This window comes from Cetorhinus maximus, chromosome 14, assembly GCF_964194155.1.
Source record: "Cetorhinus maximus chromosome 14, sCetMax3.hap1.1, whole genome shotgun sequence".
NCBI lineage: Eukaryota > Metazoa > Chordata > Chondrichthyes > Lamniformes > Cetorhinidae > Cetorhinus > Cetorhinus maximus.
In genome coordinates this window covers 69,977,204-70,004,021 of record NC_135892.1, presented here as the reverse complement: position 1 = coordinate 70,004,021, position 26,818 = coordinate 69,977,204, and the positions used below count along the sequence as shown (strand labels likewise).

At 48.6% G+C, this 26,818-nt stretch overlaps 1 long non-coding RNA gene across 2 annotated transcripts in view; it reads left to right on the top strand.

Annotated features, from left to right (window-relative positions):
- The window catches only part of LOC144689721 (uncharacterized), a 129,023-nt gene that overhangs the window by 26,487 nt on the left and 75,718 nt on the right, over positions 1–26,818 (top strand). Inside the window, exon 3 of one of the 2 annotated variants that reach the window (XR_013578690.1) lies at positions 6,933–6,985. The exons of the other annotated variant lie outside the window; for it this stretch is intronic. This is a non-coding gene — a long non-coding RNA (uncharacterized LOC144689721). The remainder of the gene's footprint in view (positions 1–6,932; positions 6,986–26,818) is intronic. 2 annotated transcript variants of the gene reach the window in all.

Genomic DNA, 26,818 nt, shown 5'->3' with positions numbered 1-26,818 from the left:
TGGACGACTCCAGAGGCTCATCATCAGCTTTTAACTGAGCATCGTCCTGGTCCCCAGCAGTCTTCCAGCTGCTGGTGCCCTGCACACTCTCTGCCCCTGCCTGCACCTCAAGCGAGTGTGAAGTGCCCTCACCAATGTGCACCGAGATACTAGACACAGATCTAATGCCCACCGAGGTATTTGTATCTGCGCTGGTGCCTGCTTCAGGGAGCGGGTGTGACGTAGGTACAACAGAAGCTTGGTGGTCCTCTGACATCAGGGTCCACAGAGTGAACGTCTGCTGGCGAACCTAAGAGGGAGAACAAGGACATGTCATTAGTTAAAATCATCACACTGTCACTGTGCATGCCAGGTACCCTGGTGAGACAATGGAGTTCTGCATCATGGTGCCATCGCCTTTCTATGACCAATAGGGACTCCAGGTTTGAGGTTCCCTTTAATGAAGAGATTACACTAGAGTGGTTGCACAAGCCGAAAGTCTCACCTTTGTGCACTGCACTCTTACCTTCACCTGGCACCCCTGCCACTCCATGCCTGGTTGCATGGGGACCGTGCCGGCTCTCGAGTTCCAGTGCGTCTTGCTTGAACCCGCTGAGCAGCAGGAGGTTGGGTTGCCCTCTGCCTGTACGTGCCCTCTCTGCCTGGTTATGGCTTGTGTGCTCCTGAAACAACAGAGGAGCAGTAATTAGCCCATTCTGTACCTGCAGCACCATTGCAGCCTGACCAACCCCACCTGAGGAACACCTTGCAGGGCACATCTGAGTCGTGGCCCTCAAACTGCAAGGCACTCAGTCCAAGTAGCCTGGGCTCACCCCCTTGGCCAGCTCAGGCGTTGTTGACTGTTGGCACTCAGACTCTAGCACCCCTGAGGACCAAGGAGGGAACTGTCAAGCCTTAACAGTTCTGCCATTAACACTGACCCATGCCAACACAGTACTCACCCTTCCTGAGCGCAGGTCATTGAAGCACTTCCAGCACTGCACCCATGTGCGCCGCACCACATCATGGCTGCTCACCATTGCTGCCACCTCCTCCCATGTCCTCTTGCTGAGGTGTGGTGGCATCCTCCTCCCATCCCTGGGGACACTGGTGTCCCTCCTAGCAGACACCTTCTCCACGAGGAGGGCGAGGCACTCATGGGAAATGCGGTGGGCCGAGTGCCCACCTGACCTGCCCTCCCGCCTGTCATGTCCAGCCGCACTCAGCTCCATTGGGAATGCTGAACACACGTCCTTCTGTGACAGCCTTCCAGGGGCTGCCTGGATCATTTTTAAACTGGCCGCCGGGTCGCATTTGGACCCGGCAGCCAACGAACCCAGCTCTTGCATGGCCCTTCCCGGCCAGTGCGGAGCCATGTTTCACGCTGGGCGGGCCTTAATTGGCCCGCTAGCGTAAAATCGCGGTTGGTGCCCAATTATGGGTGGCAGACTGTTTTCCGTCTGCTGCCAGGCCCGCTCACCATGCCCGCCCAAAATCCTACCCAAAAGTGCTGAGCATGTAATTGTATTTATATAGTACCTTTCATGTTCCCAAGGTGCCCTGAAGTGTTTGACAGTCATCAAATTACACTTGAAGTTTGAAGTCACTATTTTTCTATAGGTAAACAAACTAGCCAATTTGTGCACAAACTGTTCTCACAAACAGCAGTGAGATGAATGAATAGTTAATCTGTTTTGGTGAAATGTGTGTTGGTCAGGACACTGGAAGAATTTCCCTGCCATTAATTGCTTCACGTGTCTGTTGGGTTTAGCGTTTCATTTGATAGTCTAGCACATGGAAGGGATAATCCCATACTTACAACATGTGGTTCTGTATGTCAATGAGAGATTTAATAGTAGGTCTGAATAACAGGGTAATCAACTAAATTCTTTTTGTTCACAGAATGTGGCATTGCTGGCTAGGCCAGCATTTATTGCCTATCCCTAATTGCCCTTGAGATGGTGGTGGTGAGCTGCTTTCTTAAACCACTGCAGTCCATGTGGTGTAGGTACACACAGAGTGCTGTTGTATTGATCCAAGACTAGACCCCCAAGTCTTTGGTAAGATCAGGTTAGGGACCAATAGCGTTTTGTTTAATGTAGACAAAGTTTGAGATTCAAGACACTTGCTAAGAGGATAATGTCACAAGATTCCATGGGTTTGAACAAACTAATATAAGCTTTACTATACAAGGTCAAACAGATAAAACAATTTACAATATCTATCTTATTCAGGGCTAATATGAGGTACATGTGAATTAACAACTAAACTATGGTCAGACACACCACATTGTACAATAAATGGCAAATGCGACCAAGGCAGATCCCACGGATTTTTCAGCTGCCTACCCAGACATCAGAAAACACTATGACTCAACCAATCTCATTGAAACTTTGTCCCCCTCACGAGGGACTCCAAATCTTTTCACTTTCGAAGATCCGCCTCTGAATTACTTCAAAGCTGCCCCAACTCAGACTGCCTCAGTGATTGCACATCTCCCAGGGTTTCAATCTTATCACCTGAGACTCTATTCCTTTGAATTTCTGAGTCTGCACTCCAGCCTCTACTTACTGGTGAAATTTCAGCTCTTTAATAGCCGGCCAGTTTCACAGCTGGCAGCCCCTGGATTTCACCGAACTCCAATCTCCCCAGCTACACCAAGCTATAAATGGCTCCCAAGGCTTCTTCTGAGCCCTATCCCCTTCCAGCATGGAGCCAGTGATTTTCTGCCATCTTCTCAGCTTCCTAGGACTTTCCCTGAGCCCTAACTGCACAGAGCTATCAAACAGCTACTGAGACTTCTCCTGAGACCCAACTATAAAGAGCCAGCTACTTTTGTTGCCTGGAGCCTGCTAACAGCAATACCTTTTCAGTATGGCCTTTTCCCCTGCTGCAGAATGCTTGCTCCTCCAGCAAACACACAAATGAACTGAAACCCTCAAACTTTCTTAAGCTCTACTCATCTCCATGAAGAAATAGCCTTTGAAAGCTTACTGTGCAGTTTAAAATTAATTGCAGCTTCAACTTCCACATCTCTGGGCTGCATTTCTTTGCAAGCAGCGTAGACACCCTGCCTCCAATTCTCCAGCTAAGTAAGCCCACCTGCTGTTTTAGGACCTTACCTTTCTTTAAAGTGTAATAGTCTACAAGACTTACAATAGTCTTACATATATCCCATTTTCTACAGTTAACTTTAACCTTCCCAGAACTAAAAATTACCTTTAAAATATTACTATGAACCAAGAACTAGTTATTTATAACACCATTAGGGAGGGAGTTCCAGGATTATGACCCTACGACAGTGAAGTTCCAAATCAGGAAGCTGTGTGGCTTGGAGGGGAACTTGCAGGTGGTGGTGTTCCCATGCATCTGATGCCCTTGTCCTTCTAGGTGGTAGGGGGTCACTGGTTTTGCAGATGCTGTCCAAGGATCCTTGGTGAGTTGTTCCACTGCCTCTTGTAGATGGTACACACTATTGGCAGTATGTGTTGGTGGTGGATGGGGTGCCAATCAAGTAGACTGCTTTGTCCTGGCTGGTGTCAAACCTCTTCCAGGCAAATAGAAAGCATTCTATCACACTCCTGACTTGTGTCTTGCAGATGGTGGACAGGTTTGGGGAGTCAGAAAGTGAGTTGCTCTCTGCAGAATTTCCAGCCTTTGACCTGCTCTTGTAGCCATAGTGTTTAAATGGCTGATCCAGTTCAGTTTCTGGTCAATGGTAACTCCCAGGATGTTGATAGTGGGGAATTCAGTGATGATTATGCCATTGAATGTCAAGGGGTGATGGTTAGATTCTTGCTTGTTGGAGATGGTCATTGCCTGGCACTTGTGTGGTACGAATGTTACTTGCTACTTATCAGCCTAAGCCTGAATGTTGCCCAGGTCTTGCTGTGTGTGGACGTGGACTGCTTCAGTATCTGCGAAGTTGCAAATGATGCTGAACATTGTGCAATCATCAATGAACATTTCCCCATTTCTGACCTTGTGATGGAGGTCATTCAAGATGAGAGTCATTTATGACTGGATGTGGCAGGACTGCAGACCTTAGATCTGATCCAATGGTTGTGGAATCACTTAGCTCTGCCTATTATATGCAGCTTCCACTATTTGGCATGCAAGTAGTCCTGTGCTGAAGCTTCATCAGTTTGACACCTCCTGCTGCTCCTGGCACGCCCTCCTGCACTTTTCATTGAACCAAGGTTGATCCCCTGGATTGGTGGTAAAGGTAGAGTGGGGGATATGGCAGACTATGAGGTTGCAGATTGTGGTTGTTTACAGTTCTGCTGCTGCTGATGGCCCACAGCAGCTCTTGGATGCCCAGTTTTGAATTGCTAGATCTGTCCGAAATCTATCCCATTTAGCACAGTGGTAGTGCGACACAACACGTAAAGGGTATCTCCAATGTGAAGGCAGGACTTCACCTCCACAAGGACTGTGTTGTGGTCACTCTTACCAATACTGTTATGGACAGATGCATCTGCATCTGTAAATTGGTGAGGATGAGGTCAAGTAGATTTTTCCTTCTTATTGGTTCCCTCGGCACCTGCTGCAGACCCAGTCTCGCAGCTACGTCCTTTAGGACTTGGCTAGCTTGATCAGTAGTGATGCTAATGAGCTACTCTTGTTGATTGACATTGAAGTCCCCACCCAGAATACATTCTGTGCTCTAGCCACCCTCAGTGCTTCTTCTAAGTGGTGTTCAACATGGAACATTGATTTATCAGGTGGGGGCCAGGTGCAGTAGGTGAATTCCTTGCTCATGTTTGACCTGATGCCATGAGTCATCATGGGATCCAGAGTGAGGATTCCCAGGGCAGCTCCCTCATGACTATATACCACTGTGCCATCACCTCCGATGGATCTGTCCTGCTGGGCATGACATACCCAGGGACGGTGATGGTGGTATCTGGGACATTGTAGTGTATGATTTGGTAAGTACAACCATATCAGGCCATTGCTTGACTAGCCTGTGGGAAAGCTGTCCCAATTTTGGCATAAGCCCCCAAATGTTAGTAAGGAGGACTTTGCAGGGTCAACAGAGCTGGGTTTGCTGTTGTTGTTTCCGGTGTCTAGGCTGATGCGATTTGTTGTCTATATGATTTCATTCCTTTTTTTGTAAGGCTTTGTAGCAGTTTGATACAACTGAATGACTTGCTAGGCCATTTCAGAGGGCATTTAAGAATCAACCGCATTGCTGTGGGCCTGGAGTCACATGTAGGCCAGACCAGGTAAGGACAGTAGATTTCCTTCCCTAAAGGACATTAGTGAACCAGATGGGTTTTTATGACAATTGATTTATGGTCATTAGTAGATTAGCTTTTAATTCCAAAGGCAGAATTTTACACTCTCCTGCTGGCAGGTTTGTAGGTGGTGGACGGCCGTAACAATTTTTGGATAGCCTTCCCAACAGGCTTCTGCCCGCCCCGACCTCTCAGCAATTTTACCCTGGGACGGGCGAGGCCTAGGCCAGCCTACTCACCCACACCCCTATTGAGGCCCTTAAGTGGCCAATTATTGACCACTTGATGGCTGTTCCCATCCAGCCTCAATTTTCAGGCTGGCGGAGGAGTTCAGGGGAAGGGGGCAAAAGTTTGAAAAGTGACGCTGTTCAGGCCTGGGGTGGAAGGGTGGTGTGCCTCCATCAACAGCCTCCTTTTAACATCAGGTACCCCCCCATAGGTCTGATCCCTCCACCAACACCCCACCTCCCTAGGCCTCACCTCCCACCCCGTACTGAGACCCCCACATTTACCTGGCCCTGGACTTAGACTCTGGGGATTGTGTGTAGTCCCAGTCCTGTCTACTGCAGCGACTTGAGAGCTGCTGGTCAGTCAAGTTACCCGTCAACTCTCTGAGGCAAAACTTCCTCCAAAGTGAGGGGCAGAAATCCTGCCTCCAGCTAACTTACCCTTGTTGGAGCATTAAATGACTGCAGGGCAGGCAGTGTCGGCATGGATGTGTTCACTGTCAATTCCTCAGATAGTAGGAAGGGAAACCCCGCCATCCTAAAATTCCTGGCCCACATTTATTAATTGAAAGCATATTCCACAAGCTGCTATGGTGGGATTTAAACCTATATCACGGAACATTAACCTGGACCTCTGGATTACTAGTCCAATGACATTACCACTACACCATCACCTCCCCCATATAAAAGAATTCCTAAAGATGGTGTGAAGAGAATTTTCATAGGATTAGAAAATGTGCTTAAATAGGGAAGGAGTAGCTTACAGCTTTTGTATGTACATGGAGCTGTAAGATACTCATGTCCTACATGCTTTTATTTTGCCTTATCTAAACTCTAAACATGAATGCATTAGCGTTGAAAGAAAATGAAAAACTGCTAGTGTGAAGCTTCATGTTAGAATTACTTTGTGAGCATGTTTTCTGTTCTTTTTTACCTTAACTTCATAATGAAATTCTGCTGTATCAGAGAAAGTCCTGTTTTCTAGTTCTTCTTTTGTTAACTCTTCAATAGTCATTTAAAAGTAGCTTGATTATAATTGCTATTTGTAGTAAAATAGAATCTGGCTAGAATAATAATTCCAAAAGTAATTTTACTCATCTTCTAAGAATCTGAAGAGGATGATTCTTTTTTTCATAAAGTGGTATGAATTTGTTGTTAAATTGAATTAAACTTTCACCAAGAAATCGTTACTGGGCCTTTAGATCCTATTTTATTCAAAATGTAATTTTCATGTGCAGTTATTCCCCCAGGGATATTTTTCTTAGTTGAAAAAAGTAGTTTAAATTGGGGAATCAAATTTGCCAATCCAATAGATTTGAATTTCTTTCGCCCTGTCTCTAGATTAGCTGAACAACTCGACAATTGTTGCTGGGACACACATTACATGGGGAATGAGTTTGGGAACCACGTTCTGTCCCTTTTACCATATCTCAGACTGTGAGGGCAGGGCCAGTATTGCTATTGCATTGATCATCTATCCCTACAGTTTTCTACGCTTTTAAGATGATTATCAGTGGAGCAGTGGATGGTCAATGACAGGTATGGAAGTTATTTTTCATTTGAGTTGTGTGTTGAAAAATATATTTTTGTTTTTATTAAATAATTTATTTGTGGTCTGGAGAGGAAACAGGCTCAGCATTTGTACAGAATCGTGTCAATTTGTCTTGCCTTTGATCCAAATTCTGGGACATTGATGTGAATGCACAGCATTGAAAATTGGTTCAAATTTAGTAACTAATATTCATTTAAAGGCACAAACTGATGCTTTATGTTGCCAGAAGTAAATCAAAATGGCATCCTCAGAAATAGTACTGTTAACGTCTTTGTCATTTAGGCCTGATCTTTTGCTCCTGAGTCAAATGTGCAGAGTCAGGAAAATTCCCAACTCCTCAAACCTGACTCAGGAGAAACTTCCCTGAATGGCCGGATTTTTGCATCAGTGGGCTGGGGGCATGATGGTGTCATGCCCGCTGATCCCGGAAGTAGTGGAACTGTGGAGGCGGGCCCAGTGTGTGTTACCGAGTTGGTCAGGATTTAAAAGGAGGGTCAGTAAGGAGTTCCTGCTGTGAAGCAGGAAGTGGATGCAAGTGTAGGCGTAGCTTGGAGGAGATGTCAATCAAGTCAGGTGAGTGCTAACTGTAATAGTTGTGCAGCTGCTTGCTGACACTGGAAGAGATGGCCCATAATGGCCTTTCCATAGGAAAATATAGTCGTTATTGCTGTCTCTTCATACTCTTCCAAGTTAAGGCGAGAAAAGCTTCACAAGACACAGCCATGGAGATGGCAGCATCAGCTGTTCATTATATTCTGTATTGACTCAAGTTGCTATAACGAACACACCACATTTGCCACAATCCTTTGCTCTTCCACCTACCCCCTTTCCACCCAATTTGCAGGGTGCGGCTATGCAATTGTGTCTTGACGAGGACCCTCACAGCTGCACTCTGTCATGGCAGAACAGTGTGACTCCGAGGAAGCAGGCCAACAGGCCAACATGCTATCTGGGAGTGAAAGGAACAAAAGCCAGGCTACTTTGCATTTGTCCAGCCCTGTTCCCACTGCCCCACGCACCGCCCTGCACCCCAATCCCCACCCAACTTTAGGCATTGATGAGATAGAGGACATGGTTCATGTATGTAAACAGATATATGTGTATGAGTCCATTTGAAACTGGAAGCCTTTTGTGCCATTTCCTTTTCCATTCCTAATAGCAGAATGTCACAAAGAAGACCAAGCAGGGCAGGAGCAGGAGGGCTTCAGTGACCAGGACCTGCAGATTCTGGTCAAGGAAGCCCAGAGACAGCGCAGCATTTTATATTCCGGTAGCTGGTGAAACCCGCCCACAGCGACCAAGAGGATATGGCAGGAGATAGCCTCTGCTATGAGTGCAGCAGGAACCATGGTTGATCATGGATTCAATGTAGGAAGGGATTCCATGATCTACTGTGCTCCGGAAGGGTGAGTTGTTCGGCACAAGCACACAGAGGTCCAAGTGATAGTTCACGTTTGAATGCTGCACCTATGGTGGGAGATCTGACATATGCCTCTCCTATAGCATGGAGACCAAGCCGCTCCTGTAGGTGCACACAGTAGAGATGTGAATGTACACTGTGGTGCACTGACACATTTAAGAGGTTTGTCTCTGATTGCACTATATATTAGGCTAACATCACTCTTTATGTTGCATCTGCAGGACAAGAAGGCCCATAATACCAGGGAGATGGTCCAGACTAGGAGCGAGGCCATAAAGCTATGGACGAGCAGGAATGTGGAGGAGGCAGCCATTGAGGTAGTCAGGGTATCCACCTGGCTTGTTGTCAGGGATGGAGAATTGCCCATACCAGGTGCTAAAGGCGATGGTAGAGGCACACTTGGAACATGTGCTAATGGGGGAGGTGATCCTGTTAGTTCACTGAGCAGAAGAGGATGTTGGTTTGAGAGGGAGTGCGAAGGTTGGGTTTGCATGATAAGGGCACTGCAATTATTTTAGAGGCTAAAGGCAATGGTGTGTGTCAGAGTATGCTCTCACAATGTAAAGGGCTACGTCTCATTACCTCGTTTTGTGTCTTACATAGGCCCCAGCACCCCTTGCTTATCCCGGGTCACCTCACCCCCTCGGGCATCAGAAGGAGGAAAAGATGCCCAAGAAGGCAGCGTCAGATCTGACTAGCCCACTCCCTGCCAATGCAAAAACTAGCATATTGGAGGGATTGAATGTGCATTTAGAATCGGTGGCATGTGGTGAAGGGTACTATGCCAATGTGCAGGAGGAGGTGTCTAAGTCAAAGACATTTGTGCACAGTGCCGTCAGAGGAGGAAGAAAAGTCACAAAGATGCACCAGTAGGCAAGGAAATAGGGCCTCAGGAGTCACCTTATGGGGCACAGGATTTGGACAATCAGTTTCTGATGTGTGAACAATTCACAAAGTTCCTCGGGACAATGCAAGTTCATGCGCTGCAAGTGGAGGAGTCCACGGTGGTGATGAGCTCCACCTTGTCTCAGGGGCTTAACCACTCCAACCACGAGAAAATAGCTAACCTCATGGAGAGACGCATGCAGCATCACTTGGAGTGGATGCAAGAACAGTGTGGCCCTCTGCAAACATACAAGGCTGACTCAGTAGCGTGGAACAGTCTGCTTAAAGTATGAGCACTGATATCCATGGAATATATGAGGAGCTGAGTTTCCTTACCAGGAGATTTGCACTGGTGGCTGGAATAGACAACTGCTGCACATCAGCAGCCAGCCCCAGCTCACCCACCTGAAGGCCAACATAGGGCTGTGGAGGTAAGTGAGGAGGGTGAAGGTTCTGAGAACACCTCAACACCCTCATCTCCTTCGAACTACCCAACCCCTCCACCAGAGCCCAGGCCTGCTCTACTTGTCCCACTGACAATGGCTGGAATTTTCCAGCCACTTCCATCGGCAGGATTGTCTGATCCCACCGAAGCCAATGGATTTTGAATGGCTTGCCGCATCCGCCGTGGTGGGAGCTGTCTTGCCAGGGCAGGAAAATCCCAGACAACAGCTGTTCCTGCAGGAATGCAGAAGCCACAGTCTGAAGCAGGTCCCCTGCATGACAAGGCCAGCCACCACACTCCTCAATGCCATATAGCACAAGAGTTGAGGAGCCTGCCTCCACCACTGGGGCAACATAGGGGGCACTTTGTAGGAAAGTTTGTGAGTGCAGGGTGCTGTGTCACCTTGATCACTGATGGGTTCACTATGGTTTAACCTGATATCGCTTTGTACATATCGCAATTACATGCTTTGGCCTGAATAATATGCTCCCATATCAGGATCGTTCCCCGCAGCACCGAGTGTAGTATGAGGAGTCATGACGTTGGGCAGTGTTTCCAATGTCATCACACCGGCTTGTGATAATATGTTATGCGGGCAGGGCAAAAAGTCAGAAACCCACCTGCGTTATTTAAATGTCAATTGAAAAACTAATTAAGGTCGTTAACGACCCAACTGACAGCAATAATGCGCTCTGAAGGCAATAATACGCCTTCAGGGTGAGAATCATGCCATGTGGGGAATCTTTTTTAATGGCCAAGCTTATTTGGGTGGGATTTAGAAGTGCAGCTGAGACCAGAGTCTCAGCTTTGCAGTTAACACTTCAGTGACTGCAGGGACTGCTCATGTGAATGAGCAGACTAACCATTTGGTGATTGTTTGTGTTGGAGGACTCTCCTCTGATTCGGAGGGCTCTTCGGAGTGATTTTTTCCCTGCTCATTTCCCAACGGTGTAAAGTCTCGAAGACAAATGGATATTATGGTCTCAGTTGGAGAGACAACCTCCTGTGAAGAGTCTAGAAGGATGAGGAAGAGGAGGAGAAGGGTGAGAGGAAGAAGGGAACACAGGCAGGCTTAGGATGCTGTGGTTTTTCAGGAAGGGGACAGAGCAGCGCCAGACCCCAAGAGTCAGGAGGAATTCAGAAACCCTCAGCAGAGGCACAGTCGATCTTATGATGCCCCAAGAGTATACAGGCAGACTGACCGAAACTCAATGCAGGAGAAACCTCAGGCTTTCAAGAGCCACAGTAGCATCACTTTGTGAGATGTTCGCAGGGGAGATCTTATCCAACTGCGTAGATGGCCACCAGATACCTGTCTCATTGAAGGTGACAGTCGCACTGAACTTCTTTGTAACAGGTTCAATCCAGGCAGCCTGTGGAGACCTTAGTGGTATTACACAGCCTGCTGCACATGATTGCATAAAGGTCTATACAGATGCCGTGTTCCAATGGGCTGGGAATTACACCTCCTTCACGCAGGATATCATGAGCCAATTGGATAGAATCCAAGGATTTGCAGCGATTGCAGGTTTCCCCAGAGTGCAGGGAGCCATTGAATGCATGCACATTGCCATCAAGGCTCCTGCTGGACAGCCATGCACCTTCATAAACAGAAAGGGGTTCCACTCGCTGTGTCCAGCTGGTATGCGACCATAATCGGCAGATCATGCAGGTGTGTGCCAGGTATCTGGGCAGCAGTCACGACTCATATATCTTTAGGAACTCTCAGATTCTAGACCTTTTCACCGGCTAACAGGTGACAAGGGCTGTCCACTGAAAAGATGGCTAATGATGCCTGTGAGGGTGCCCAGATCTGACGCAGAGAGGAGGTACAGTGAGAGCCATGGCAGCACCAGGGCTAAAGTGGAGCAGACCATTGGTTTCCTAAAGATGAAATACCAATGCCTAGACAGATCTGGAGGAGCATTACAGCACTCCCCCTCATGTCTGTCCCTGATGCTCATGGTTTGCTGTACACTCTATAACATCGTCATCCAAAAAGGAGATGCCCTGGCAGCTGAGGGAATGCCAGATGGGAGCTAATCCTCTGAGGAAGAAGGAGTTGAAGAGTTGAGGGACCAAGGTGATGCTCCTGCAGATGGCCCTGGCTATGGCTGAATGGATGGCCATGACACCAGGGCCAGCACTTGCCCTTCAAAAGGAGTCAGGACTTCAGTATTCAGCACCATTCGCTACTCCTCAGATACTGAAGCGGCCTATGTCCAAATGCAACAAGACCTGGACAACATCCAGGCTTGGGCTGACAAATGGCAAGTAAAATTTGCGCCACACAAGTACCAGGTAATGACCATCTCCAACAAGAGAGAAAATAACCATTGTACCTTGACATTCAATGGCATTGCCAATGCTGAATCCCCCACTATCAACATCCTGAGGGTTACCATTGACCAGAAATTGAACTGGACTAGCCATATAAATACTGTGGCTATAAGAGCAGGTCAGAGGTTAGAAATCTTGTAGTGAGTAACTCACCTCCTGACTCCACAAAGCCTGTCCACCATCCACAAGGCACAAGTCAGGAGTGCGATGGAATACTTTCCATTTGCCTGGATGAGTGCAGCTCCAACAACACTCAAGAAGCTTGACACCATGCAGATAAAGCAGCCCATTTGATTGGCACCCTATCCACAAACACTCACTCCCTCCACCACTGATGCACAGTGGTAGCTGTGTGTACCATCTACAGGATGCACAGCAGGAACTCACCAAGCCTCCTTAGAACAGCACCTTCCAAACCCATGACCACTACCATCTGGAAGGACAAGGGCAGCAGACACATGGTAACACCACCACCTGGAAGCTCCCCACCAAGCCACTCACCATCCTGACTTGGAAATATATCGCTGTTCCTTCACTTTCGCTGGGTCAAAATCCTGGAACTCCCTCCCTAACAGCACTGTGGGTGCAACTACACCACAGGGAATGCAGCGGTTCAAGAAGGCAGCTCACCACTGCCTTCTCAAGGGCAATTAGGAATGGGCAATAAATGCTGGCCTAGCCAGCGACGCCTACGTCCCAGGGTTGAATAAAAGAAAAGACCCCCGTCGGTATGGGCTTTCTCGCGGGTGTTGTAGGCTTGTTTCTCCTGAAAAAGCATTCGCTAGTGAGACCTGTAGCACATTGGACTAAGATTGCTCAGACTGAGGCCATACTCATCCTTGCTGACCTCATAAGGCCATTGAGCTTTTTCTGGCACTTGGACCAAGTCCTTCTTGCTAAACCAACACTGTTGATCTCCTTGGCAACCTCCTCCCATGCAGCACGTGTCTGATTGGGCCTCCTCCTCTTGCCAGTGGTTGGCATGAGCTGCTCACGTCAGTTATGTTGGAGGGCTCCATGGGAGGCCTCACTGAATCTAGGGGCTGGTTTGGCCCTTCTGGTATACTTCTCCCTTTGCTCTGATGTTGCAACCATCTATGTATGGAAACATGTAACAAATGTTCAACTCAATGCCAAAATGTGAGAGACTTGCGAAAATTTAAAAGTTCTGCCATCTATGAAGAGCGGCAAGGTTTGCAGAGATGCACTTTAAATGTGCTTGCCTTACAAGATGGAAAATGCACAAATCAACAAGATTGCCAATCCGATGGGTCCCCTGACACTGTTCCCTGCCAGGGGGCCCTTTAAAGTGCTGGCCGTGACCTTGTTCCAGGTCAACGCCTGCAGCCTCTGAGATGAGACATCCCACCCTTTTTTTTTCATTCATGGGATGTGGACTTTGCTGGCTGGGCCAGCATTTATTTCCCATCCCTAGTTGCCCTTGAAAAGATAGTGGTGAGCTGCCTTCTTGAACCACTGCAGTCCATGTGGTGTAGGTACAGCCACAGTGCTGTTAGGGAGGGAGTTCCAGGATTTTGAACCTGTGACAGTGAAGGAACGGTGATATGTTTCCAAGTCAGGATGGTGAGTGACTTGGAGGGAAATTTCCAGGTGGTGGTGTTCCCATCTATTTGCTGCCCTTGTCCTTCTAGATGGTAGTGGTTGTGGGTTTGGAAGGTGCTGTCAAAGGAGCCTTAGTGAATTCCTGCAGTGCATCTTATAGATGGTACACACTGCTGCTACTGTGCGTCGGTGGTGGAGGGAGTGAATGTTTTTGGATGTGGTACCAATCAAGCGGGCTGCTTAGTCCTGGGCGCTGTCAAGTTTCTTGAGTGTTGTTGGAGCTGCATTCGTCCAGGCAAGTGGGGAGTATTCCATCACACTCCTGACTTGTGCCTTGTAGATGATGGACGGGCTTTGGGGAGTTAGGAGGTGAGTTGCTCGTTGCAGGATTCCTAACCTGTAACCTGCTCTTATAGCCACAGTATTTATATGGCAAGTCCAGCTCAGTTTCAGGTCAATGGTGACACCCAGGGTGTTGATAGTGGGCGATTCAGTGATGGTAATGCCATTAAACATCAAGGGACGATGGTTGGATTCTCTCTTGTTGGAGATGATCATCCTGGCACTTATGTGGCGCGAATGTTACTTGCCACTTGTCAGCCTGGATATTGTCCAGGTCTTGCTGCATTTGGACATGGACTGCTTCAGTATCTGAGGAGTCGCGAGTGGTGCAATCATCAATGAACATCCCCACTTCTGACCTTATGATGGAATGAAGGGCATTGATGAAGCAGCTGAAGATAGTTGGGCTGAGGACACTACCCTGAGGAATTCATGCAGTGATGTCCTGGAGCTGAGATGACTGACCTCCTACAACCACTTCCCTTTGTGTTAGGTATGACTCCAACCAGCAGAGAGTTTTCCCCCTGATTACCATTGACCCCAGTTTTGCTAGGGCTCCTTGATGCTATACTCGGTCAAATGCTGCCTTGCTGTCAAGGGTAGTTACTCTCAACTCACCTCGGGAGTTCAGCTCTTTTGTCCAAGGCTGTAATGAGGTCAGGAGCTGAGTGGCCCTGGCGGAACCCAAACTGGGCGTCAGTGAGCAGGTTATTGCTAAGCAAGTGCCATAGAGCCATAGAGTCATAGAGGTCAACAGCACAGAAAAAAGCCCTTTGAGGCCCATTGAGTCTGCACCGGTCAAACAAGTACCTAACTATTCTAATCGCAACTTCCATTTCCATTTTTGCTGCTTGATAGCACTGCTGATGACCTCTTCCATTACTTTACTGATGATCGAGAGTAGACTGATGGGGCGGTAATTGGCTGGGTTGGATTTGTCCTGCTTTTTGTGTACAGGACACACCTGGGCAATTTTCCACATAGCCGGGTAGATGCCAATGTTGTAGCTGCATTGGAACAGCTTGGTTAGGGGTGCTGCAAGCTCTGGAGCACAAGTCTTCAGTACTATTGCCGGAATGTTGTCAAAGCCCATAGCCTTTGCAGTATCCAGCGCCTTCAGCCGTTTCTTGATATCACATGGAGTGGATCGAATTGGCTGAAGACTGACATCTGTGATGCTGGGAACTTCCGGAGGAGGCCGAGATGGATCATCCACTCGGCACTTCTGGCTGAACATTGTAGCAAATGCTTCAGCCTTATCTTTTGCACTGATGTGCTGGGCTCTTCCATCATTGATGATGGGGATATTTGTGGAGCCTCCTCCTCCAGTTTAATTGTCTACTGCCATTCACGGCTGGATGTGGCAAGACTGCAGAGCTTAGATCTGATCTGTTGGTTGTGAGATCGCTTAGCCCTGTCTATCACTTGCTGCTTATGCTGTTTGACACGCAAGCTGTCTTGTGTTATAGCTACACCAGGTTGGTACCCCATTTTTAGGTATGCCTGATGTTGCTCCTGACATGCCCTCCTGCACTCTCCATTGAATCAGGGTTGATCCCCTGGCTTGTCATGGTAGACTGGGGGATATGCTGGGCCATGACGTTACAGATTGTGTTTGAGTACAATTCTGCTGCTGCTGATGTCCCACAGTGCAACATGGATGCCCAGTCTTGAGTTGCTAAATCTGTTCCAAATCTATCCCACTTAGCACGGTGGTATTGCCACACAACATGATGGAGAGTATCCGCAATGTGAAGGCGGGACTTTGTCCCCACAACGACTGTGCGGTGACCACTCATACATATACTGTCATGGACAGATGCATCTGCAGCAGGCAGGTTTGTGAGGATGAGGTCAAGTATGTTTCTCCCTCTTGTTGGTTCCCTCACCATCTGCCGCAGACCCAGTCTAGCAACTATGTCATTTAGGACTTGGTCAGGACTTAGGACTGACCACTAGGTCAGTAGTGGTGCAACCGAGCCCACTCTTGGTGATGGACATTGAAGTCCTCCACACAGAATACATTCTGTGCCCTTGCCACCCTCAGTGCTTCCTCCAAGTGGTGTTCAACATGGAGGAGCACTGATTCTTCAGCTGAGGGAGGATGTTATGCGGTAATCAGCAGGAGGTTTCCTTGCCCATGTTTGACCTGATGCCGTGAGACCTCATGGGGTCTGGAGTCGATGTTGAGGACTCCCAGGACAACTCCCTCCCGACTGTACACCCCTGTGATGCCACCTCTGCTGGGTCTGTCATGTCGGTGGGACAGGACATACCCAGGGATGGTGATGGTGGTGTCTGGGGCATTACCTGTTAGATATGATTCCGTGAGGATGCCTATGTCAGGCTGTTGCTTGACCAGTCTGTGAGTCAGCTCTCTCAATTTAGGCACTAGCCCCCAGATGCTAGTAAGGAGGACTCTGCAGAGTCGATAGGGCTGAGCTTGCCGTTGTCGTTTCCGGTGCCTAGGTCGATGCTGGGTGGTCTGTCCGGTTTCATTCCCTTTTTCTGACTTTGTAGCAGTTTGTTACAACTGAGCGGCTTGCTAGGCCATTTCAGAGGACATTTAAGAGTCAACCACATTGCTGTGGGTCTGGAGTCACTGGTTGTGACGGTGGCCTGGAAGTCAGGATGCCGCTGACTTCCGAGTGCAGAAGCCGCCATTGACATGTGACTATTATTCAGCCCATTGTAGATATAAATCACTATTACAAAAAATTATTCAGTCTTGTTTTGAACACTCACCCTTAATGAGAATGTTTATAGAATGAAGGCAGTTCTTACCAGGGCACTAAAGACTGCTTGCTGAAATCTATCTCTCATTGATGCCATCAGGAGCAATGGTGTGCCTTTGCATGTCCAGCAGTCTTTTTCCAGACCTTCAGATAAGGTAGCCATGCACCAAGGGTTGCGGATTGAGATCTTCCCTGCAGCATTTCTTGTCTTTAAGAGAGGATCAATGGTCAGACTCAAAGATCAAATCCAGTTTATTAGGTGCTCTTCAAGCATGAGTGCTGTGTTGAAGGCTGTCATCCATACATGAGTGTTACACAGTCTCTTAAGTGGATATGCCGTATGTCAAGATGCCATGTATGCCCCAGGGAAGAACGCTTCTGTGGTTTCCCCACTACATTTGAAGCTTTTGTCTTTGAGATGGCAGAGGCTGTGGTTTCACAGGGAGCGGAGGTGTTTGGTAGCATTGCATATTGCAGATGTCACGCCCTCCCGACATTGCTTGCCGCTGGTAGATGGATAATGTGGAAGGTAGTAGAAGGAATTATTCTAACACCTGTGTGGCATCACCCTGCACAATATGCAATAGCTGCAGTACTGTTAGCAGATACAATCATATCTGAAGGTTGTAGGTGTGAAGTCCTGCTTCCTACTGGCACACTTGGCATATTGGGCATGGTTTGAGTACGCATAGGGTGGCGTTTTTAGTAGCTCGCTGATAGCCTCTAACATATATATGTATGGACCAGGTTGTGAAGAACCTCTCAAGGTGTATTAGTGCACTATGTTGAAGTCAAGGTTATGTTTCCAGCCATGTTTAGGCACTATATGTGCTGCTGATTTTCTCCTGAATGTTGGGGATGGGCATTTCCCTGAGGGTGTGGCTTCCATGTTAAAAGTTTATTACGTGGAAGCTGCTCACCGGGGACTGGCTGATGTAATTTGTGACCTTTCAAGAGCCCAGATGAGCATACTATGGATTAGCAGGTTTCCAGAGATGACCCTCTCCTGTAAAGAATCAGCCATGGCTACATGCGCCTGCCCCTCAGCTGGTCTCCCATTGCTGCCTTCTTCCTCCTCCTCTGTGCCAGATCCATGAGCCAGGACAGGGGCCTCCTCCTCCTGTTCCTCACCTACCTCATTGTCTTCATCCTCAGATGTTAGTGCTATAGGCCCAACTTCTGCCCCCTCTGGTTGTAGGCCCCTCCGCTGTGCCATAGTGTGTAGCCTGCAGCACGCGTTGACTATTCTGGAGACACTTGCAGGGGAATACTGTAGAGCTCCTCCAGAATGGTCAAGGCACCTAAAGCGTACCTTCAAAATGCCAATAACCTGCTGTATTGTATTGCAGCATGTGGCTGTTGTAGTGCCTTTCGGGCTCTATTTACAGGCACCTAAAGGGGTTCATTAGCCACCACCTTAACAGTGGCTCCTTGTCCCCCAGAAGCCAACCATGGACCAATGTCCGTGTATTAAAAAGCTGATAAATGAGTTGTGGCAGCTTCCAGGGTACCATGCACATTAGTGCGGGGGCACCTTAGTGTGGACACACACCACCTGCACATTCAGGGAGTGGAAGGATTTCCTGTCTATGAAGGTTTCACGTTGATGACTTGGTGCCCTTATGGCGATGTGAGTGCAGTCGAGAGTGCCCAGGGAACAGGGAAGCCTGTTCATTTGGCAAACCCCCTTGCCCTCTGTATCTGCAATATCACATTCATTGGGAAGTGTACATATCCCCCACCCCCGACCAACACGAGCAAAGAGGGCTTTTGTGAATGCCTTGATGCACTGTGTGCAGCTGATTGTGAGATGTGGCAGAGGTCTCTGGCTGACCCCTGGAAAAATCTGGCAGCATAAAAATTCAGAGCCACTGTGATCCTGAGTGCTACCAACAGGCATGTGGATTGACAGCTTGTGGTGGCTGATCTTGCTGCACCATGGCACATATGTCAGTAACCAATTCCTGGGTGAACCTGAGCCTTCTTCTGAATTGGCCTTCTGTCATTTTGACATATGACCTCTGGGCTAAAACCTGGTTGGCTTTTTCCTCCTCCTCCTCCCTCAACTGCCTCTTGCATTGCCTCTAACCCCTGGTCTTGTCCCATCCCTCTGGCCGCATGTTGCTTCTGCTCACACACCTCTATGGCACAAATGTGCGAAGGTGCCATCCGATTTTGCAGCTTCTTTGCCATGATGCACACTCTTCCCTTCTCTGGCACACTCTTCCCTTCCTCCCACCTGGGTGCTCAAGTCACAAAGGACAAAAATATCTGCCCTTCCAAGGCCACAGGCCACACCCTCCAATTCCATTGGGTGTCAGCCAAATGCATTTAAACTTGTTGAAATTTTGTGGCACTTGTTCAAAATTTTTAAAGCACTCCAAGAGGGTACCTAACTTCTCCAAAGAACTCTGGTAGGTTTAGACCCTTTCCTCAAAGTCATAAATCCCACAATTCAAGTTTCACAAACCTCAGTGATGAAAATTGCTTCTGAGTGAAGGCAGCGGCACTTTTAAATATGCTGCTGGCTCTGTGAACTGTGCATATGCAAAATATGTCTCGCCCCCTGTTCCTCCCCGGTGAAAATGGTGGGTGCTGAATGAGAGGGCTGGACTTCTGAATTGGAGGCTCTGGTGCCATTTTGGCCAAGGCCTGGAGCCCTTCCATCTTCGTGAAAATTCGGGCCTTTGGCTCGACTAATACAGCACTTTGTTTTGCCAGGATTGGTTGGCGTACATGTGCAATTTTTTGCTTTGGGTTTCTTTGGGATATTTAATCACTGAATAAACAGTACTGACAGTTTCTTAATGTTATTGACCAGGCTCATTCTAGTTAGATGTCGAAGATCCAGAGGAAGAAGAAGGGTGGAATTATAATTTGGGTGTGTGATGTGCATAAAATTCTGAATTGTAAATGATTGAAACTGTTCTTTTACCCAAGAGAAACTGATCACAGGTAACAGCTTTTGAGTCAGTTAAAAGGTCAGCTGACCAATAGAAGTCACTATGAAAGGAGCTTTCATATCACAACCTGTCAGACTGTTAATCAGTCTGAATCCTTCCACTATTTCACACTATTCTCTAAGGGAACTGTGTGATGAGACAAAAATAACAATCAGAAGAAGTGAAATTCCGTCCATCTAATTACAATGCATCATTTTATTTAATAAGACATTTGAAGAAATGAACCACCAGGTATATTTTTGAAAATTGAACTTACATGTGCAACATTGTAAGTTGGGTGATACTGATGTGCAGAGTGATTCAGATGCAACGGAAGTGGTGCTCTAGAACACTTTGATGTGACATCTTCACTTTTTTCACAATTCTTGACATGAAGTGGTGATTAATGCTGGAGTATGATTCCATAGCTAACGGCAATCCCCTGGTGCCCTGTATCTTGACCAAGTAGCTGTTTTTCAACCTTCTTGGAATGGCTGGGAGTTTCCTGGAATCGCTATCATGAGCGCTACCACCTCAGCAACTCAGGAAATGAACAAGTAAAACATCCCACTGCAGTGTGCCCACGTGCAAAACAGACACTCAGATGAGGCACAAACAATTCTGGATTAATTTTAACCTAGCACCAGGAGTCAGAACAAAGTTAAACCTCATTAATCACATAGTGGGAGGTGACATTGCATTGGTTGGAGATAGATGAAGACTTGGAATGGGAGCTCAGGGAGAGAGATGAAGACTGGGGAATGGGAGCTCAGAGAGAGATAAAGACAGGGGAATGGGAGCTCAGGGAAGAGAGATGAAGACTGGGAATGGGGGCTCAAGGTGAGTGATGGAGACTGGGGAATGGGGGCTCAGGAAGAGAGATGTAGACTGGAGAATGGGAGCTCAGGAAGAGAGATGGAGACTGGGGAATGGGAGCTCAGGGCAAGTGATGGAGACTGGGGAATGGGAGCTCAGGCAGATAGATGGAGACTGGGGAATGGGAGCTCAGGCAGATAGATGGAGATTGGGGAATGGGAGCTCAGGGCGAGTGATGGAGACTGGGGATTGGGAGCTCAGGGAGAGAGATGGAGACTGGGGAATGGGAGCTCAGGGAGAGAGATGGAGACTGGGGATTGGGAGCTCAGGGTGAGTGATAGAGACTGGGGAATGGGAGCTCAGGGGGAGTGATAGAGACTGGGGAATGGGAGCTCAGGCAGAGAGATGGAGACTGGGGAGTGGGAGCTCAGGGTGAGTGATAGAGACTGGGGAATGGGAGCTCAGGGAAAGTGATGGAGACTGGGGAATGGGAGCTCAGGAAGAGAGATGGAGACTGGGGAATGGGGGCTCAGGGAGAGAGATGGAGACTGGGGAATGGGAGCTCAGGCAGAGAGATGGAGGCTGGGGAATGGGAGCTCAGGGAGAGAGATGGAGACTGGGGATTGGGAGCTCAGGCAGAGAGATGGAGACTGGGGAATGGGAGTTCAGGGAGAGAGATGGAGACTGGGGATTGGGAGCTCAGGGAGAGAGATGGAGACTGGGGAATAGGAGCTCAGGAAGAGATATGGAGACTGGGGAATGGTAGCTCAGGGAGAGAGATGGAAACTGGGGAATGGGAGCTCAGGGCGAGTGGATACTGGGGAATGGGAGCTCAGGCAGAGAGATGGAGACTGGGGAATGGGAGCTCAGGGAGAGAGATGGAGACTGGGGAATGGGAGCTCAGGGCAAGTGAAGGAGACTGGGGAATGGGAGCTCAGGAAGAGAGATGGAGACTGGGGAATGGGATCTCAGGCAGAGAGATGGAGACTGGGGAATGGGATCTCAGGGAGAGAGATGGAGACTGGGAAATGGGGGCTCAGGGAGAGAGATGGAGACTGGGGAATGGGAGCTCAGGGCGAGTGATGGAGACTGGGGAATGGGAGCTCAGGGAGAGAGATGGAGTCTGGGGAATGGGAGCTCAGGGCGAGTGATGGAGTCTGGGGAATGGGAGCTCAGGGGGAGAGATGGAGTCTGGGGAATGGGAGCTCAGGGGGAGAGATGGAGACTGGGAAATGGGGGCTCAGGGAGAGAGATGGAGACTGGGGAATGGGAGCTCAGGGCGAGTGATGGAGTCTGGGGAATGGGAGCTCAGGGGGAGAGATGGAGTCTGGGGAATGGGAGCTCAGGGCGAGTGATGGAGTCTGGGGAATGGGAGCTCAGGGGGAGAGATGGAGACTGGGGAATGGGAGCTCAGGGAAAGTGATGGAGACTGGGGAATGGGAGCTCAGGGCGAGTGATGGAGACTGGGGAATGGGAGCTCAGGGCGAGTGATGGAGACTGGGGAATGGGAGCTCAGGGCGAGTGATGGAGACTGGGGAATGGGAGCTCAGGGGGAGAGATGGAGTCTGGGGAATGGGAGCTCAGGGCGAGTGATGGAGTCTGGGGAATGGGAGCTCAGGGGGAGAGATGGAGTCTGGGGAATGGGAGCTCAGGGGGAGAGATGGAGACTGGGAAATGGGGGCTCAGGGAGAGAGATGGAGACTGGGGAATGGGAGCTCAGGGCGAGTGATGGAGTCTGGGGAATGGGAGCTCAGGGGGAGAGATGGAGTCTGGGGAATGGGAGCTCAGGGCGAGTGATGGAGTCTGGGGAATGGGAGCTCAGGGGGAGAGATGGAGACTGGGGAATGGGAGCTCAGGGAAAGTGATGGAGACTGGGGAATGGGAGCTCAGGGCGAGTGATGGAGACTGGGGAATGGGAGCTCAGGGCGAGTGATGGAGACTGGGGAATGGGAGCTCAGGGCGAGTGATGGAGACTGGGGAATGGGAGCTCAGGGGGAGAGATGGAGTCTGGGGAATGGGAGCTCAGGGCGAGTGATGGAGTCTGGGGAATGGGAGCTCAGGGGGAGAGATGGAGACTGGGGAATGGGGGCTCAGGGAGAGAGATGGAGACTGGGGAATGGGAGCTCAGGGGGAGAGATGGAGTCTGGGGAATGGGAGCTCAGGGAAAGTGATGGAGACTGGGGAATGGGAGCTCAGGGCGAGTGATGGAGACTGGGGAATGGGAGCTCAGGGCGAGTGATGGAGACTGGGGAATGGGAGCTCAGGGCGAGTGATGGAGACTGGGGAATGGGGGCTCAGGGCGAGTGATGGAGACTGGGGAATGGGGGCTCAGGGAGAGAGATGGAGACTGGGGAGTGGGAGCTCAGGGGGAGAGATGGAGACTGGGGAATGGGAGCTCAGGGAAAGTGATGGAGACTGGGGAATGGGGGCTCAGGGAAAGAGATGGAGGCTGTTGAATGGGGGCTTGTAGGGAGCAATGGAGACTGGGGAATATGGTCTTGGAAAGAGAGATGGGGAATGTGGGTTTAGGGGAGAAATAAAGACTAGGGAATAGAGGCTTCGGGAGAGAGGTGAACAATGAGGACTCAGGGAAGAGATGGAACATTGGAAGAAGGAGAATGGACAATGGGTACCTGGGGGAGAGAGATGAAGTGTGGGTATTTGAGGGAGAGATGGAGAGTGTGGAACAGAAGCAGAAAGGAGAGATGGATGCTGGGGGCTCAGGCAGAGACGGAGTCTATGGAATTTTAGTTGAGGAAAGAGATATTGACTGCCGGCTTGTGGGTAGGGGTGGGTAGAGATGGAGAGAATCGTTTTCTCTTTTCCCTACCCTCAGTTTGCCTTATTTGGTAATTCCAAGTAGTTTTGTAGAAGTCCTGTGATCAGATGTCACGTGATCTGATATCACATGACCCAGTCACATGGTTGGATGTCATATGTTAGAACATCGTCAACCCTCCAGGTATGCCTTCAACCAAAGTTTATAACAATTGAGTGTCATCGTGCTATTCAGATATGGTGGTGTATCACAGCTGAGCATATTATTGCCTTTGTTTTCTATCTATACCCAGATATTTTTCAGAAGAGTCCCCGGAAAAGACACCAACAAAAGAATTTATTTTCCACCCCCTTCCTAGTCCGTGCACATTGAGACTAATATTACAGGCCCATTACTTTTGCTGACGTTAACTTACAGCATGGCCCAAAGCTTGATTTTGGGATTATTCTAGCTGTTATGTTTCAGTATCACACCACACAGTGCATTTATCTAATGAGTGTTAAAAACTAGAGATAGTTTAAGTAAATTAAATTTGTATCTGTGGGTGTTAGGGATGAGTTTTAGCTTTAAATAAGTTTAACTTGTGTTTCTATATTGATGTGTTGAGAAAGGTGGAAACTTGAGTTTTGGTTTCACTCTAAAAGATGCCGGCATTCTAATGGGGTTTTATGGCTCTTGAAGGGAATTTTAAACAAACATAAGGTAGGAAAAAATGTGCTGTTGCTTAACAACAGGGGTCCAGAGAGAAGGACCCACAGAGATAGAGAGAAATAGAAAAACAGTTTGAGGTCCTTTGGTCATTATGCTCTAAGATGAAGGAAGCAGTTTAAATCTCACTCTAGCTGGACATGCTAGCAGATTGCTGAGAAAAATAAGTCTAAGGATACTAGATGAGTTGCTCTAAAGTTAAAGTAGCAGTGAATGTTGAGTGAGTTCTGGATCTCAAGGGTGATACCAAGTTGTCAGCAGTCTACTGGGAGATGGAACTGCAGGGAGTAGGTCCTAAGTGAAAAACAGAACGACCCCAAGAAGCCCTTTAAGTTATATCAAAGAACAAGGTCAGGAATCTGGAACAAGACCTTGTTCAGTGGAAATGAAAGCAAGGAGCAGAGAGGAAGGCTTCAAATTTAGTGAGAGAGAGCTACATGACATAGACTTAAAGCAAAATAGGCTTGTGAGAAACCAGAAGATCCAAGGAGATAGCTGAAAGTCTGTACCTCTTTACTATGGGCATGTGAAGCAGTGGTATTCTGTTGGCACAGCTGAGTTTCTGAGAGAGTGTGTGGAATGTGAAGCTTGAATGCACATGGCAATCTAGGGAAGAGGAACATCAGAAGGGGAGTTCGAAACCCTGGAGGTGGAACCTTGTGGAAGGCATCTGAGAGAAAGCATCGTTTGGGAGAAGATTCCAAAGCAGATTCTTTGAGAGTGGAGATTAGAAACCCTCATGTGACAGACGAAATTCAGTGAGACTGGTTGGCTCACAGTATGACAAGCATCTGAGGTGAGTTGATGAGGGACCCATAGCATCTATTTGGGGTGGCATCTGTCACTTTGTTTCAGAGTGTGGTGTGCCTGACCGCATAGTTTATTTGCACTGTGAACTTATGATGAACATGAGAGTATAAGGTAGCTTTTGTAGCTTGTGTTATCCTTACAAATTTGTGTATATCTGTAAAGGCATGGTTGTGGGTAAAGGAGTATTGTAATATAGTTGATCTTTTCTTGTCTGACAAATGTTTTATTCTTTCGCTGAAAGTTGATCAGCTGACTCCTGTGACTCTGTTCAGTAGTCTTCCTCCATGTTTCTAAACAAAAAATAAAAGTCAGGATCTATCAAGCCAGGTTCCACCTTGGGATTTTGCTTGTCCCATAGTAACATCAGCTGAGATCATAACATGAGTCATCAGAGGCACTCTGGCATGTACATTTAATTGTTTTCAAAGCATAGACTGTAATGGAAATGGTTAGATTTGGAAGAATTTCTGCGGAGAATGTAAGGAAGATGGTTTGCAATAAGATTTTGGAGCCTGATTCTTTCATGGTTGGCTGTTTTAGCAAAGGAAAGAAGTCACTGGTGGGAGTAGTTTATAAGCCCCCTAACAGGAGCTATGTTGTAGGTCAGAGTTAAATCAAGAAATACTGAAGGCTTTTAAGAAAGGTATTGCAATATTTGTGAACTATATTAATCTTCACATAGATTGGACAAATCAAATTGGCAAAGATAGCTTTGAGGTTGAATTCATAGTGTATTTGGGACAATTTCTTAGAATAATGGCCCAGAACGAACAATCGTTGGGGTTGGGGGGTGGGGGGGTGGGGGCTGGTGGGGGTCGTGCCCCGGAGGTAACCCAGAAGAGGTGATGGGGGACCCCATCTCCCCCTTGGCCGGATATCCCCATGCAAGGACTGCATGGTAATTTCCCAGGAAGTTCAAACTTCCAATGGACAATTATCCTGCACTGGGAACCATCTGATACTCCAATTTCAATCAGAGACTTCAGAGATTTCCAACTCTCCTAGCAGAATGGTTACCCAAGAGTTAGAAGTGATTTTAATTCTTCTAACTGACCCCCACAACGCCCCACTAAACCCCCGACTACACCCCCCTGAATATCCCCCAACCGTCCCCCCCCCCGACCACCCACTAACGTACCCACACTCCCAACAGCCCCCTGCATTCCCCCCCAACTACCCTCCTGATCCCCCACCGACTACCCCCCACCAGCCAACTATCCTCCCACACCCCTGGCTACACCCCAAATACATCCCGACTACCTACCCACTGCCCTCCTGACCCTCCGATTACCCCCACCTCCTGACTACCTCTCTGACTACCCTCCTCACCCCCTGATTCTCCTCCCACCTGCTGACTACACCCCAATTACCCCCACCTCCTGACTATCCTCCTGACCCCCTAACTACCCTCCTGAGCCCCAAATTATTCATGACTATCCCCCACCCCCAACTACCATCCCACTCCCGACGACTTTACTGACTCCCCCAACTACTCTCCCACTCCCTGACTACACCCGAATACCCTTCCAACCCCTGGCTACCTCCACCCCCTGACTACCACTCCAACTCCCTGACTACTCCCTTACTACCATCCTGACCCCCAACTACCCTCCCACCTCTATACCCGATTACTCCCCAACCCCCAACCTGCCCCACATTCCCCCCGACCACTGTCCCAACCCCCTGACTACTCCCAACTACCCCCCATCCCTGACTACACTCCCACCTCCTGACCACACTCTGATGACACCCCCCTGAACCCCACAACAACCCTCCTGACATTCCGATTACCCCCACCCCACTAGCTACCCTCCTAAGCCCCCACCCCTAAGTGCCACCCCATCTGCGACAACCCTCCTGACCCCCACAACTACCCTCTCACCCACTGTGTACACCCAAATATCCTCCCAACCCCTGACTACTCCCCAACCCCGCAACAACCACCCCACCTCCCAAACTACCCCCGATTACCGCCTAACCTTCAACTACCCTCCCATCCCTCAACTACCCCCCAACTACCCTCCTGACACCCACC